Here is a 13,939-nt window from a genome sequence, read left to right on the forward strand (position 1 = left end):
ATCATGCTTATTTTGGTTGGCAAGAATGCATTGCAATAAAGCTTGATGGTGGAATTTCGTTCTTCTTTGTTTTGGTGGAGGGTTCATATTTTTCTTTGAAAATTAGGCAATGGTTGCCTATTTTGCTGATATGGAACTTGACTTTCTTTGTTGTGGTTGAAAATTCGATTTTGAACTTGATTTTCTTGATTGCCCCATGAAAAGTTGGGATGATTCCTCCAATTTGGATTGTAAGTTTGAGAATAAGGATTCCCCATTTGCTTGTTTCCATAATTACCAACATATGCCGCTTGTTCTCCATAATCTACTCCACATTGGTAGTTTCCTCTGCATAAGCCACTTGTTGTGAACTTCGGTGATGATGTTGAACTAACCAACATACTCAAATCTTCCATCTTCTTAGCAAGGACATTTGTAAGTGCATCAAACTTTGCATTAATCATGTTGAATGGATCAAGATCATACATTCCAGTGACTTGCCTTTTACGAGTTGGGCTGGTCCTCTTGGACTACTCCAAAGATGAGTATTCTTTGCAATTTTCTCTAATAACTCATAAGCTTCATCTTCATGCTTTATAATAAATTCTCCTCTGTTTGAGCATCAATAATTCCTCTGATTGCGGGAGTGACATTTGTGTAGAAATTCGATTTATCATCCATTTTGGAATGGCATGATGTGGGCATAATCTTTCCAATTCCTTCCATCTCATCCATGATTCATAGAGAGTTTCATCTTCTCTTGATGCGAAAGATGTCATTTGATTCCTCAGCTCTTGAGTTTTTCCAGGTGGAAAATATTGTGCAAGAAATGCATCAGTTAGTTGCTCCCAATTTGTAATGGAGTTGTAAGGTAAAGAATCAAGCCAATCCAATGCTCTATCTTTCAAAGAGAATGGGAATAGCTTCAATCTTGCTGCATCATCAGATACTCCAGGTTGTTTTTGCATGTCGCAAATCATAGCAAACTTCTTCAGGTGTGTGTGTGGATTTTCAGAAGGATGTCCTCCAAATTGAGAGTTTTGGATCATTTGAAGAACTCCAAAATCCATCTTGTAACTATTTGCATCAATTCTTGGTCTTGCTATGCTCTCTCTCAAGTCATCAAAACGAGGAAAAGCATGATCCATCATACTTCCCCTAGGCACATTTGCATTAACAACTTCTTCACCATGGGCTGCATTTTCATTATTTTGATCATTTCCAGCATTACCAACACCAATTCTAACTCTTTCATCAGCCATGTCTGCTTCAATTTCAATCTCTCTCACAGCTTCTTTCCTTTTTCTGGTTTCTTTCTTGTTGGCCTTACAAAATTTCTCAATTTCAGGATTGAATAATAAGGATGTATCACTTGTGCTTCTAGCTCTTCTCATAAAAGATTAAGAGTACCTGAAAAAGAACAAACAAACACAAAATGAAAAGATAACAGAGATAAAACTAAAAAAAACAACTAAAATAATCAAGAATTCAATCTTAAACAAACAACTCCCCGGCACCGGCGCCAAAAACTTGATGCGTCCCAACCGCAAGTGCACGGGTCGTACAAGTAGTATAGAAAAATATCGATCCCACGAGGAGTTGTGTTAATGATTGAATTTTCGATATAAAAGTTGACTAAATTGAAGTATTTATGAGATTAAAATGATGAATTAATGGGTAATGGAGTGTGAAATCTAATTGTGCAAAATTAATATTCTATTCAACAATGTATTAATTAAACTAAAATTGCATCAAATAGAAATAAGCAAGTTCAAATATGGCAATATTTAAATTGGCAAATGATTAAATTCGATTAGAAATTAACAATGGTAAAAGCGATTAGGAGTTCGGGATTTCATATTCGAGCTATTTTGGGATTTAAATTGGTTATCCAATCTTGTGAAACTAATGGGTTTTAAGGAGATTAATTCTTAAATCCTTTGAATTCCCTTTCGAGTGAGACAAAGAGTGCCTTAATCAAACTAATCCTACTTTCGTGGAGTTAGAATTAATTAAGACCAATTAAGTTCTTTAATTAATCTATGAATCCTCTTAATCCTTAGCCTATTTCTAGGTCTAAGTTAATTAAGTCCAATTTCACGATTATCTATCACAAGGCCTTCTCCTTTGATTGCTTCAACCATGGATTAAGAACATTACTCAATGGGATCCTACATTAAGCATGTCATTAAGCATACAAGAAATGAATAAAACTCATTAAGACCACAAAATATGGATTACCCAATCAAAATCCTCAAAATATCTCAAATATTACAACCCTTACTCCAGAATCAAAAGTAAACTACTCACTATCCATAATGCTTACAAGATATGATGAGTTTAAATGGAAATAAAGCTTTAATCTAAGCTAAGAAGTAAGTAATTAAACACTAGAAATGTAGAAAAGTGTAAAGAAAGAAAGAAATCTGCAAATCTTAGTTGAAAATGGTGTGGAAGGTGAAATGACTCCTCAAATTCTGCTTAGCCTCCTCCTTTCTTCCTTTGCTCCTTTTTTTTTTTCTAAAATGAGAAAATGGGACTATTTATATCATTTTTCTGACATGGAGCCCTAAAATAGTATGTTCTAGGAGGAATACATTAAGGGAATCTTACTTGACTCATTAATGAACTCTTTATGGATTTGCATAAGTGGGTGCATAAGTTATCTGATCCCTTATGCGATTTAACTGATTCTGGATCACTTATGCGAAGCTGCATGACTTAGTGCATAGGTTATGCACAAATTCGTGAATGTGCATAAGGGAGGTGAGAATGTGCATAAGCTATGCAGTCTCCTTATGCACATTTAATTTGGTTCTAGAACGATGATCTTCCTCCTTATGCGAATCTGCATAGCTTATGCGGCAAGTTATGCCTGATTTGGTCAATGCATATTTCAGCTTGAAAACTTGTTTTTGGCATCTTTTTGCTGTAGAAGACACTCCTCAATGGCAAAATTCTCTTTAGTCCTTCAAAAACACCATTTTTCCTACAAAACAAAGTAAAAATTACAAATTAGTGCAAAATTGACAACTATGAAAAACTAACTAATTAACTAATGAAATTAGCTAAAAAATGACTAATAACCAAATAAAATGATTATGAAATTAGACCTAAATGACTATGCAAAATGTGTGCATCAACAAAAAATAAAGAAATCAATTTATTCTTTGATCCAGAAATAGAAAAGACAGCAAAAGCATTAAGAGCAGAATCTAAAAGGAGAAAAACTGAAATTAAAGCTCAACAACAACAAGAAAGAGGACAAGAGCAAGAGCAATTACAAGAAGAAATGGCAAACAACAATAACAACTACTCTGTGAAGGATCATGCCTATCCTAACATTGGGGATTTCATGCCAAGTATCTCAAGACCAAGAGTAGAAGCTAATAATTTTGAACTGAAGCCTGCACTCTGTCAAATGGTACAAAAATCACAATTTGGAGGAAATCCAGGTGAAAGTCCACATGTGCATCTAGCACACTTTCTTGAGATCAATGATATATTGAAGATAAATGGAGTTTCTGATGATGCAATTCGACTCAGATTATTTCCTTTTTCTCTGAAGGACCGAGCTAGAGAGTGGTTACATTCATTGCCGCCGGGTTCTATCACAAAATGGGATGAACTTTCTCAAGCATTTTTAGCTCAATATTTTCCACTAAGCAAGACAGCTAAGCTAAGAAATGAGCTGACTTCTTTCAAACCTAGAGATGATGAGAGCTTGTATGAAGCATGGGAGAGGTACAAGGATTTGCAAAGGAGATGTCCACATCATGGGATTCCTAAGTGGATGCTTGTTCAACACTTTTACAATGGAGTTTCACCAGCTATTAGAAGTACAATTGATGCATCTTCTGGAGGTGATCTTATGGAGAAATCTGAAGATGAAGCTTTTTCTGCTCTTGATAAAATTGCTTATAACAACTACCAATGGAGTTGTGAGAGGAATGAGATCAAGAAACCAGCTGGTATGTTCGAGCTTGATGCCATGAATATGATTAATGCTAAGTTTGATGCTTTGACAAGGAAGATGGACAAGCTAAGCATGAAAGTAGATTCTTCAGCTGGAGGTTCTAGTAATTCAGTAGAAGTTGGAGCTGCAAATATCAATTGTGCAGCAGATTTTTCTGCACTTAATCAAGATTTTTCAAGTGAGCAAGAGGATTATGTGGGGAACTACAATCAAAGACCAGGTGGTAACCCATTTTCTGCAACTTATGATCCAGCATGGAGAAACCACCCCAATTTCTCAATGGGAGGTAGACAAGGACAACATCAGAATTTTCAACAACCTTCTGGGTATCAACAACATCAGAATTTTCAGCAGAATAGAGGTCCTCCTCCTGGAATTCCTAAACCTCAAAATGCACCTGCTCCACCTCTACCACAACAAGCACAACCAGACAAGACAGCTAGATTAGAAGCTATGATTGAGACTCTACTTGTGAGCCATCAAAGTCAACAAGATATGATTTCTCAGTTAGCATCTAAAGTAGATCAAATGGCAACACACAACAAGATGTTAGAGAATCAAATAGCTCAACAAGCTAGCTCATCAAATAACAAAGCATTTGGGAAGCTCCCTAGCCAGCCAAAAAATTCAAGGGAGCAGTGCAATGCTGTTACTTTAAGAAGTGGAAAGGTAATGGGGGAAGAACACGAAATTGAAGTAAAGTTGAAAGAAAAGAAAGATGAGTGTGAGAGTGAATCCACTTCAACTAAAGCTAAAGCTAGTAAGGAAGAAAATGAAGAGAAAGAAGATAAAAAGAAAATAGAAGAGAAATATGTGCCTCCTGCACCGTACAAGCCACCATTGCCCTTTCCTCAGAGGTTTCAGAAAGCACAATTAGATAAGCAGTTTGGGAAATTCCTTGAAGTTTTGAAGAAGTTGTATATCAACATTCCATTCACCGATGTCATTTCTCAAATGCCTTCTTATGCTAAGTTTTTGAGAGAGATTTTATCAAATAAAAGAAGGTTAGAAGATTATGAAACTGTTGCACTTACTGAGGAGTGCAGTGCTATATTGCAGAACAAGCTCCCACCTAAGCTGAAAGATCCTGGAAGTTTTTCCATACCATGTCACATTGGAGAAACGAGTATTGAGAGAGCATTATGTGACTTGGGGGCTAGTGTTAGCTTGATGCCACTTTCCATATGTGAGAAGTTAAAGGTTGGAGATCTAAAGCCCACAACTATTTCTTTGCGAATTGGTGAGATCTATAAAGTATCCAGTTGGGATTTTAGAGAATGTACCATTAAAAGTTGGGAAGTTTTTCATTCCAGTGGATTTCATTGTACTAGAGATGGAGGAGGATGTAAGAACGCCCATCATACTTGGAAGGCCATTTTTAGCCACTGCAGGAGCTAATATAGATGTAAAGAATGGGAAATTGAAGTTGACAGTGGGGGAGGAGGAAATAGAGTTTAATTTATTCCAACATTCCAAGGAACCAACTGTGATGAATTCTTGTTATAGGGTAGATGTTATAGAGCATGATGCTGAAACTGAAGTTACTAAACTAGAGGAAAATCAAGCTATTCCAATGCAATGCAATCAGCATAAAGTGCGAAAGAAAAAGTCAGCTTCACCATCTCATTTGATTAACAATGAAGCTTCAAAAGTTAAGCTCAAGCCTCCATCAAAATCACTCAAAAGAGGAGATTCATCTAAAGTTTGTAAGAATATTCTTCAAGATATAGTTGGGATTCTGAACAAAGCAACAGGTATTTTCACATATAATGGAAAAAAGTTGAAGTATAAATTCATTTCAGCACCTGTTGTGAAGGGAGGTAATATTTTCCAATTCCAACCACCATGAGCTTTGAAAAGAAGGTCAAGCTTAAGACCTTAAACAAGCGCTTCTTGGGAGGCAACCCAAGCGTATCCTTTTATAGTTTATTAATTTTCTATTTCATCTCATTTTAGTTTTTACCCTCATTAAACTCAAAAGTGACATTTGTTTATCTTTTGTAGGTCATTCATGAAGATTGGGTAAATTGACACTTGTAGCAAAAAGAAAGAATTAAAAGAGAGCAAGTATAAGCACAACCAGACAAGACAACTAGATTAGAAGCTATGATTGAGACTCTACTTGTGAGCCATCAAAGTCAACAAGATATGATTTCTCAATTAGCATCTAAAGTATTGCCACCCTATACCTAGGATTGGATGATATGTTGGATGAACTTTGTGGTGCTTGTGTGTTTACCAAAATTGACTTGAAAAGCGGATATCATCAAATTCGCATGAAAGTAGGTGATGAATGGAAGACTGCATTTAAAACAAAGCATGGACTATATGAGTGGTTAGTAATGCCTTTTGGGCTAACTAATGCTCCTAGTACTTTTATGAGATTGATGAATCATGTACTGCGTGCTTTTATTGGAAGATTTGTTGTTGTTTATTTTGATGGTATATTGGTTTACAGTAGAGACATGAATGAACATATGCATCATTTAAGAGCTGTATTCGATGTGTTAAGAAAGGAAAAATTATATGCTACTTGAAGAAATGTTCATTTTGCATGGAAAAGGTTGTCTTTTTAGGATTTGTCATTAGTGCTAATGGTGTTGAAGTTGATGATGAAAACAATTAAAGCTATTAAAGACTGGCCCATTCCAAAGTTTGCATCTGAAGTACGTAGTTTCCATGGACTAGCTAGTTTCTATAGAAGATTTATTAAGAATTTCAGTACCATTGCAGCACCATTGAATGATCTTGTCAAAAAGAATGTTAATTTTGTTTGGGAACAGAAACAAGATGATGCTTTTCACAAAATTAAAGACGTGTTATGTTCCGCTCCTGTGTTGGCTTTACCTGATTTTTCTAAGACTTTTGAGATTGAGTGTGACGCATCAGGAGTAGGTATTGGAGCCGTTTTAATACAGGATAAGATACCAATAGCATACTTTAGTGAGAAGCTTAATGGAGCAGCTAGCTTTGAACTATTCTACATATGACAAAGAGTTGTATGCATTGGTACGTGCCTTGGAAACATGGCAACATTACCTTTGGCCAAAGCAATTTGTCATCCACACAGATCATGAGTCATTGAAGCATATCAAGGAGTAGGCGTCATGCAAAATGGGTTGAGTTCCTTGAGACCTTCCCATATGTGATTCAATACAAACATGGGAAAGAAAATGTGGTTGCTGATGCCTTATCTCGAAGGTATAACCTTCTTGCCCTTCTTGATGCAAAGTTATTGGGATTCGAATATGTGAAAGAATTATATGTTGAAGATAATGACTTTGCTAGAGTGTATGCAGCTTGTGAAAAGAATGCTTTTGAGAAGTTTTATAGGCATGATGGATATTTGTTTAGAGAAAATAGATTGTGTGTGCCTAAGAGTTCCATGCGTGAATTACTTGTGAATGAGTCTCATGCTGGTGGATTAATGGGTCATTTTGGTGTTGCCAAAACTTTAGATGTGTTGAAGGAACATTTTTATTGACTGAATATGAAAAGAGATGTTGAAAGAGTATGTGTTAGGTGCGTTGTGTGTGCTAAGGCTAAATCTAGAGTTTTGCCACAAGGTTTGTATACACCTTTGCCTACCCCTAGTGATCCTTGGGTTCATTTGTCTATGGATTTTGTGTTGGGATTACCTAGGTCTAAACAAGGCCATGATTCAATTTTTGTTGTTGTTGACAGGTTTTAAAAAATAGCACATTTTATTCCATGCCATAAAACTGATGATGCTAAAAATGTTGCAAATTTATTCTTTAGAGATATTGTTAGGTTGCATGGCATACCTAAGAGTTTAGTTAGTGATAGGGATGTTAAATTCCTCAGTCACTTTTGGAAGGTTTTGTGGGGAAAATTGGGCACCAAGTTATTATTTTCCACCACTTGTCACCCACAAACCGATGGTCAAACTGAAGTAGTAAATAGGACACTAACTACTCTTTTGCGTGCTGTGGTTAAGCAAAATTTGAAGTCATGGAAAGATTGCATTCCACTTGTTGAATTTGCATACAATAGAAATGTGCATTCTTCTACTTTCTATTCTCCATTTGAAATTGTGTATGGTTTCAATCCTTCAACTCCTTTGCATCTTTTACCTTTGCCTATGAACGAGCTTACTAATTTAGATGGAAAAAGAAAAGCAGAATTGGTGAAGAAAATCCATGAACAAGCCAAGCTTCAAATTGAAAAGAAAAATGAGAAATATGCTAGTCAAGCCAACAAAGGAAGGAAGAAAGTTACATTTCAACCTGGAGATTGGGTATGGGTTCACTTGCGCAAAGAAAGGTTTCCCTCTCGAAGGAAATCAAAATTACAACCAAGATGTGATGGACCTTTTCAAGTGCTGACCAAAATTAATGATAATGCCTACAAAATAAACCTACCCGGTGAGTATAATGTCAGTGCCACCTTCAATGTTGCTGATTTATCTCCTTGTGTTGATGCAGGAACAGATTCGAGGACGAATCCTTTTGAAGCGGATGGGAATGATGAGAATCAAGCTACATCCACGCCAAAGGATTTCATCCAAGGTCCAATTCCTAGAGCTAGAGCTAAATCACTTCAGAATTTAATTTGTGAAATCTTAAGGAGCAATGATTATAAGCTGGAATGGCACGAAGAAAATTATAAAGGATTAAATTTGGTGGAAATTAAGCTTGGAAGTGACCAGGTGTCATGTGGAGCATTAGGTTACATGGAATAAACTGTGGACATACATGTACCAGATCCAACCTATGTACATGCATCTGCTGGCACCTTTTTGAAAGAATATTCCTTGTTTTATAACCACCTCTCTTTTGGACTTAAATGCCCTTATTTGTTGCTGTATTAAATTTACTTTTTGTAAGGAGTTTTTAGACTTTTGATAGATTAATTTTTGTTTGGACTTAAAGCTCCTTACAGCTGTTATTAAAGTAGGGATATTTTTGTCTTTAGCTTTGGAGCCAAGAGACTATAAATACAAGTGTAATGAGAGAGTGGAGGACACACTTTGAATATTAATGAAAGATTGTTTCTGCTCCTTTAGTGAGTAAATTGGCTGTTGCCTTTGTTCTTGTGAAGCTCATTAACTTGCTTAGATTTCTATCTTGCAAGGTTTAATGTGCATAATATTCTTGGTTTATTCATTCTCCATATGAATTAGGTCAAGAATCCCATTTCTTATATTTTCTTTGAATTACATAACAATCTAATTGTGCTGGTTCAAAGAATCAAATTCATACATCTTGATTTGGCGTTTTCCATATTGTTCATTTAATTTTTGAATGTGGGTTTTCAAGTTACCAATTACTTGAAGGTTCACATCAATTCTGCTATGGTGTGCTTGGACAAGTCAGTTGTCGCCGTATCTTACATTGTTCCAAGAATTGCACAAACTCTGTTGATGTGTATTCTCCTCCACTATCTGCACGCAAACATCATATGCTCTAATCCAATTCTTTTTCAACTTTCTCTTTAAACTCTTTGAATTTGCTTAAAGATTCTGACTTTTCTTTGAGAAAATCTACCCAGATATATCTTGAGAAAATCTACCTAGATATATCTTGAGAAATCATCAATAAAGGTTATCATGTATCGGAAACCACTTACTGATGATTGTTTAATTGGACCAAGCACGTCTAAGTGAATTAGCTCCACTGGTACCTTGGCTCTGAATTTGGACTCTTCATATGGTAGTTGGTGTGACTTACCATAGTGACATCCAGCACATAAAATGTCCTCTCGAACTTCTAGTTGAGGAAGTTCTGTCAGCATTAACTTCTTCATCATCACCTTTAATTTCTGATAACTACCATGTTCCAGCCGAGCATGCCACAAATTAGCCATCTCATTCTTTCTTATCTTATCAACATATGCAGTTTGAACGGTCATCACATAGACTGTCTTGAGCTATTTGCCTTCCATGATTATCTCACTTGTAGCTTTCAAACATTATCTGGTCTGAACATTACAACATTGCAGGAGGCTATAATTGTGATACTATTAACAGATTCTTCTTCATACTAGGCACATGATAAACACTTTGTAGTCATACTTATTATGAGTTGAACCTAGGTACAACTACGGTATTGCTTATGTGGGTAATTGGTAACTTTGAATTGTTATTGATCACCACAACTCTACTTCCCTTATACTCCATCATATCTGAAAGCTTGTTAATGTCTCCAATCATATGATTAGAACACCCAGAATCAACGATCTAATTATCCTTATGGTTTACTACTTCATTGCAAGCAGTTGCAAGAGCCACTTCCTCTTTAGCTTCTAACGGTTAACACAAGTCTACTTCTTCTTCAACTGTAATAGAGGCTTGCAAGTCCCATTCTACTTCACTGCCATTTGAAGTTGATGCAACAACATTGCCTTCTTCCTTCTTATGCTAAAATCCCAAGCAAAATGACCTTTCTTGCCACAATTGTAGCATTCGTCATTCTTTTTATAGTTCCTTTTGTCTTCTCATTTATTATTAATGTGAGTGCCCCATTTTGCTTCCCTTTTTTGAGAGCTTCAATTTTAATGACCTTTTTGCCAATCTCCTTGCTTTTTCCTTTGCTTATCTTCTCCGTTATTGAACTTTTCTTTAAAATTCTTCTTCCTATTGCCAAAAAGGGCTTTCTCCTCATCTTTGATTGTAACTCCAGACATCTGCTTGTTTAAAGCCTCTTGATTGGCTAACAAATTCTCCAACTCTGTTAAAGTCAGTTCTTTGGCTCATCCTCAAGTGGTAATAACCAGAGCAGCATATTCTGGTCTTAGACAATGAATGATAATTCTTCTTACTCTTAAGTCATCAATCTCGTTCTTCGGATCAAGCTTTGAAATGTTGGTGCAGATGGACTTCACTTTGGTAAAGTACTGGCTAATTGTCATGTTAGCTTGCGAGACCAACTTGAGTTCATTCTCAAGTCACTACAATTTTGCTTCATTTGTTTGTGTGAACAATTCTGCTAGAGTGTCTTATGCTTCCTTCGGTACTTTGGCATTTTAATGTGATGCAATAACTCATCCTCCACTGTGATTGAGAATGTGTACATAGCTTTTCCAGCTTTAATTCTCCACTTTCTAGCCTCCTCATCATCAATTGGTATTGTAATATCACTTCCCTTAACGATACTCCATAAATCTTGCCCCAACAATTAGTACTGCATGCGAATGCTCATGTACTATAGTTGTTGTGGTTGAGCTTCTCGATCAAACTAGATGAACTAGCTAGATCTACCATAGTAACTTGGCAGTGTTGAAAATAGTATATGAACAATTGTACCAAAAAATTACACTAGGAAAATTCCTAGGAAAGATTGGAGGGTCACAATGGTCTACTTAAATTCCAATCTCCTTAGATAAATTTTTCTAGACATGCAATTAATAGTGCAATATACATATAAATTATACCCAACAAGCCAAGTAAGTTTTGTCCTTGACTCCAACTTCACAGTCTCAAACTGCGCACTTTCTTCTGGCATATAATGGTCCCTGACCTCCTGCTCTAATACTAATTATTAGGGAATTTAGGTAGATTTTTGGGGATAAAAAAAAATACACACTCTAAATAAACTTTTATTAATTTTAATAAAATAATAGTAGAAGTATAATAATTTATGATGTACAAGATCGATCAATGTGGCAAGTACAGAGCATACTTTGAATTATATTAATGCCTTGAATACAACACTCTCATACTTTACTATTTTCTCCACTCTCCTTTGGATGGAAATTCTATCTCTCATCTCACTTCACTTCCCATGCCCAAACAATGAAGGAGCTTCCCTGTTTATAGGCACATAAAGGTCCCATTGCATTTAATGAAAATCCAAGAGAGTCTAAAAAAAAAAAAAAAAAACCTAATTCAAAGATATTGGTAGATTTTAACCATGTGATGAAATCTTGGAATTAAATTAGTGTTGACTTCAACAATTCTGTCATTTGTTGTACCTGTAACTAATTCAGGTTTCAGTTCCTAAAGCAACGCAATGTAATAATTCCTTTCGTTTTCAGGTGTGTCGACATATTGATGGAGAGGATTCCTTTGTTCTCAAACGATTGTCAGGATATTACTTCTAATATAGCTACATCATGAAAATTTTGTTAAGCATTTAATATTATATTTACATTTTTTTATTAAGTTGGTAATATTAATTGGTATGAATGCGTATTGCCTTTCAAGAAACCATATCAGATTCGTGACTCAATATTTAACCTATATTTTAGGAGGATTAATTAAGAGCTTCTCGCGTCTCACATTGTCCATACAACTCTTTCTATGGAGACACCAATCTCCTTTTTGAGAGAAGGATGTTCATCACCTCATTAAAACATTTAGATAGCTCACTTCAAGTTCAACATTATTTGCCAATTAATTTGGAGATGTTGGAGACCCAACTTGAAGTTCAAAAGATGTTTTGGACCTTTCCAGTCCATGCAGATGAAATGGAATGGGATATTCATTTCATTTTTCCACATATAATTGATGTGGTATTGAATTCTTTTGTTTATATGTTTTGGTTTAGTACCTAGAAATATAATTCAACTCGATTCAATTGAATGTTGTGTGTGATGCAAATAAATAATTAAATTTATGATTTTTCTTGCCTATATCAGTCTACCATGAACCCAAGCACAAACATGTATAAACATGTATGATTCATGTGTTTAATAAATGAGTGGGTATACGATAGACCGATTCTGGGCAAGAATTTCCTATAAATTTAATATTCATTGCTTTCAAAATTTCGTGTGTGAGTCTCATTAGCAAATTTTATCAATTTTTAGAATATACTTTGAGTATATTCAAGTTCCATGAATCAAATTAAATATTTAAAATTCCAAATGATAATTCTTTGGTTTCCAAACATGACAATTATGCAATGCTGATAAAATTCTACAAGATTTTGTAAAATTCATTTCTTCTAAACTGGGGTTTAGTGTTGTTTTGACCTTGCATTTCTGTTTGACCTTTTGCAGCTGAAGAAAATGAGCAATTCAATACCTACTGCTGCATCATCTGAACATTCAGAATCAGTTGACGAAGCTTCTGGACCAAATCAGAGCAATAGTGAAAAGAAAACTGCACAGCCTTTGAAGAAAAAGAGTGCTATGAAAAAAGACGAGCGCCTAAGTTAACTAATGGTGTTTCTGATAATGGAAATGTGGAATCCCCTTCCCCTGTCAAGAACAGGAAGAAAAGAAATTTTCCATCCAGAGAGGAAATATCGAAAGCCAGGTAAACGTGTCTCTCTTCAATTGTTCCAATCTTCTTTCTGTTCATCAGAAAGACCACGTGTTATCTGTTGCACGTAGTTTACAGCTTGCATAGTACTTTGTCATAGAAAAAATAGTGGGAATGATTGAATCAATGTACGGTTGTTCTCTGCTGAACATGGTTCATTCATATATCATCTGAAGGTTCACCATGTTTCAGTGCGAAGCAAAATAATGTTGATGAGTCATTACAATTCTCTCAACTTTCCCTCTTATTTATATAGGGTGAACAAATATTCTTTTTGGAATTAGAAACTAATTACTTAAAACTGCTGTAGAGAGGAGAAGAGAAAAGCTTTGAGGAAAGCAAAAAAGAATACAGCGAGGAAGAGTGGCGCCAAAGAATAACCAGCTGGTTCCACAAGGCATAATAACTGCTGTCTGGTCATACAACGATGAGAATGAGGGTTTGCTAGAAACTGCTGATGAACGCTTATGTGATGTGCGAAACCACAATTGGGAAATGCATCATCTTCTCGGGTTCTTCAGCTCTTGTAATTGAAGGGGAGTTGCCCTTCACGGGCTTTTCTAGTCCAGCAAATTTTGTTTGTCAAAACATTTATCTCTAATATTTGTTAGTATAAAAAGAATGGATGGGCATTTTTGTCCCAATTTTTTTTCCCCAGTACTGGTGACCCAAAAATCATCAAAATTTGTATTTCTGCTGTTTCATCATCATTCTTAATTTCTTAATTAAGGTACATGAAACTACGGGTGGACATCGCC

General features: G+C 35.6%; 2 non-coding genes and 1 pseudogene across 2 annotated transcripts; 2 read left to right on the forward strand and 1 right to left on the reverse strand.

The window, feature by feature from the left end:
- The first annotated feature begins 666 nt into the window (after positions 1-666).
- Positions 667-773, forward strand: LOC131169773 (small nucleolar RNA R71). The gene has a single exon (XR_009140680.1). It is a non-coding gene; the product is annotated as a small nucleolar RNA R71 (small nucleolar RNA).
- Positions 774-3,655: 2,882 nt separating this feature from the next.
- Positions 3,656-3,762, reverse strand: LOC131170189 (small nucleolar RNA R71). Its single transcript, XR_009141131.1, has one exon. It is a non-coding gene; the product is annotated as a small nucleolar RNA R71 (small nucleolar RNA).
- An 865-nt stretch (positions 3,763-4,627) lies between these two features.
- On the forward strand, positions 4,628-13,075 carry LOC131183812 (uncharacterized; annotated as a pseudogene).
- The last annotated feature ends 864 nt before the right edge of the window (positions 13,076-13,939 follow it).

This window comes from Hevea brasiliensis, chromosome 1, assembly GCF_030052815.1.
Source record: "Hevea brasiliensis isolate MT/VB/25A 57/8 chromosome 1, ASM3005281v1, whole genome shotgun sequence".
Lineage (NCBI taxonomy): Eukaryota > Viridiplantae > Streptophyta > Magnoliopsida > Malpighiales > Euphorbiaceae > Hevea > Hevea brasiliensis.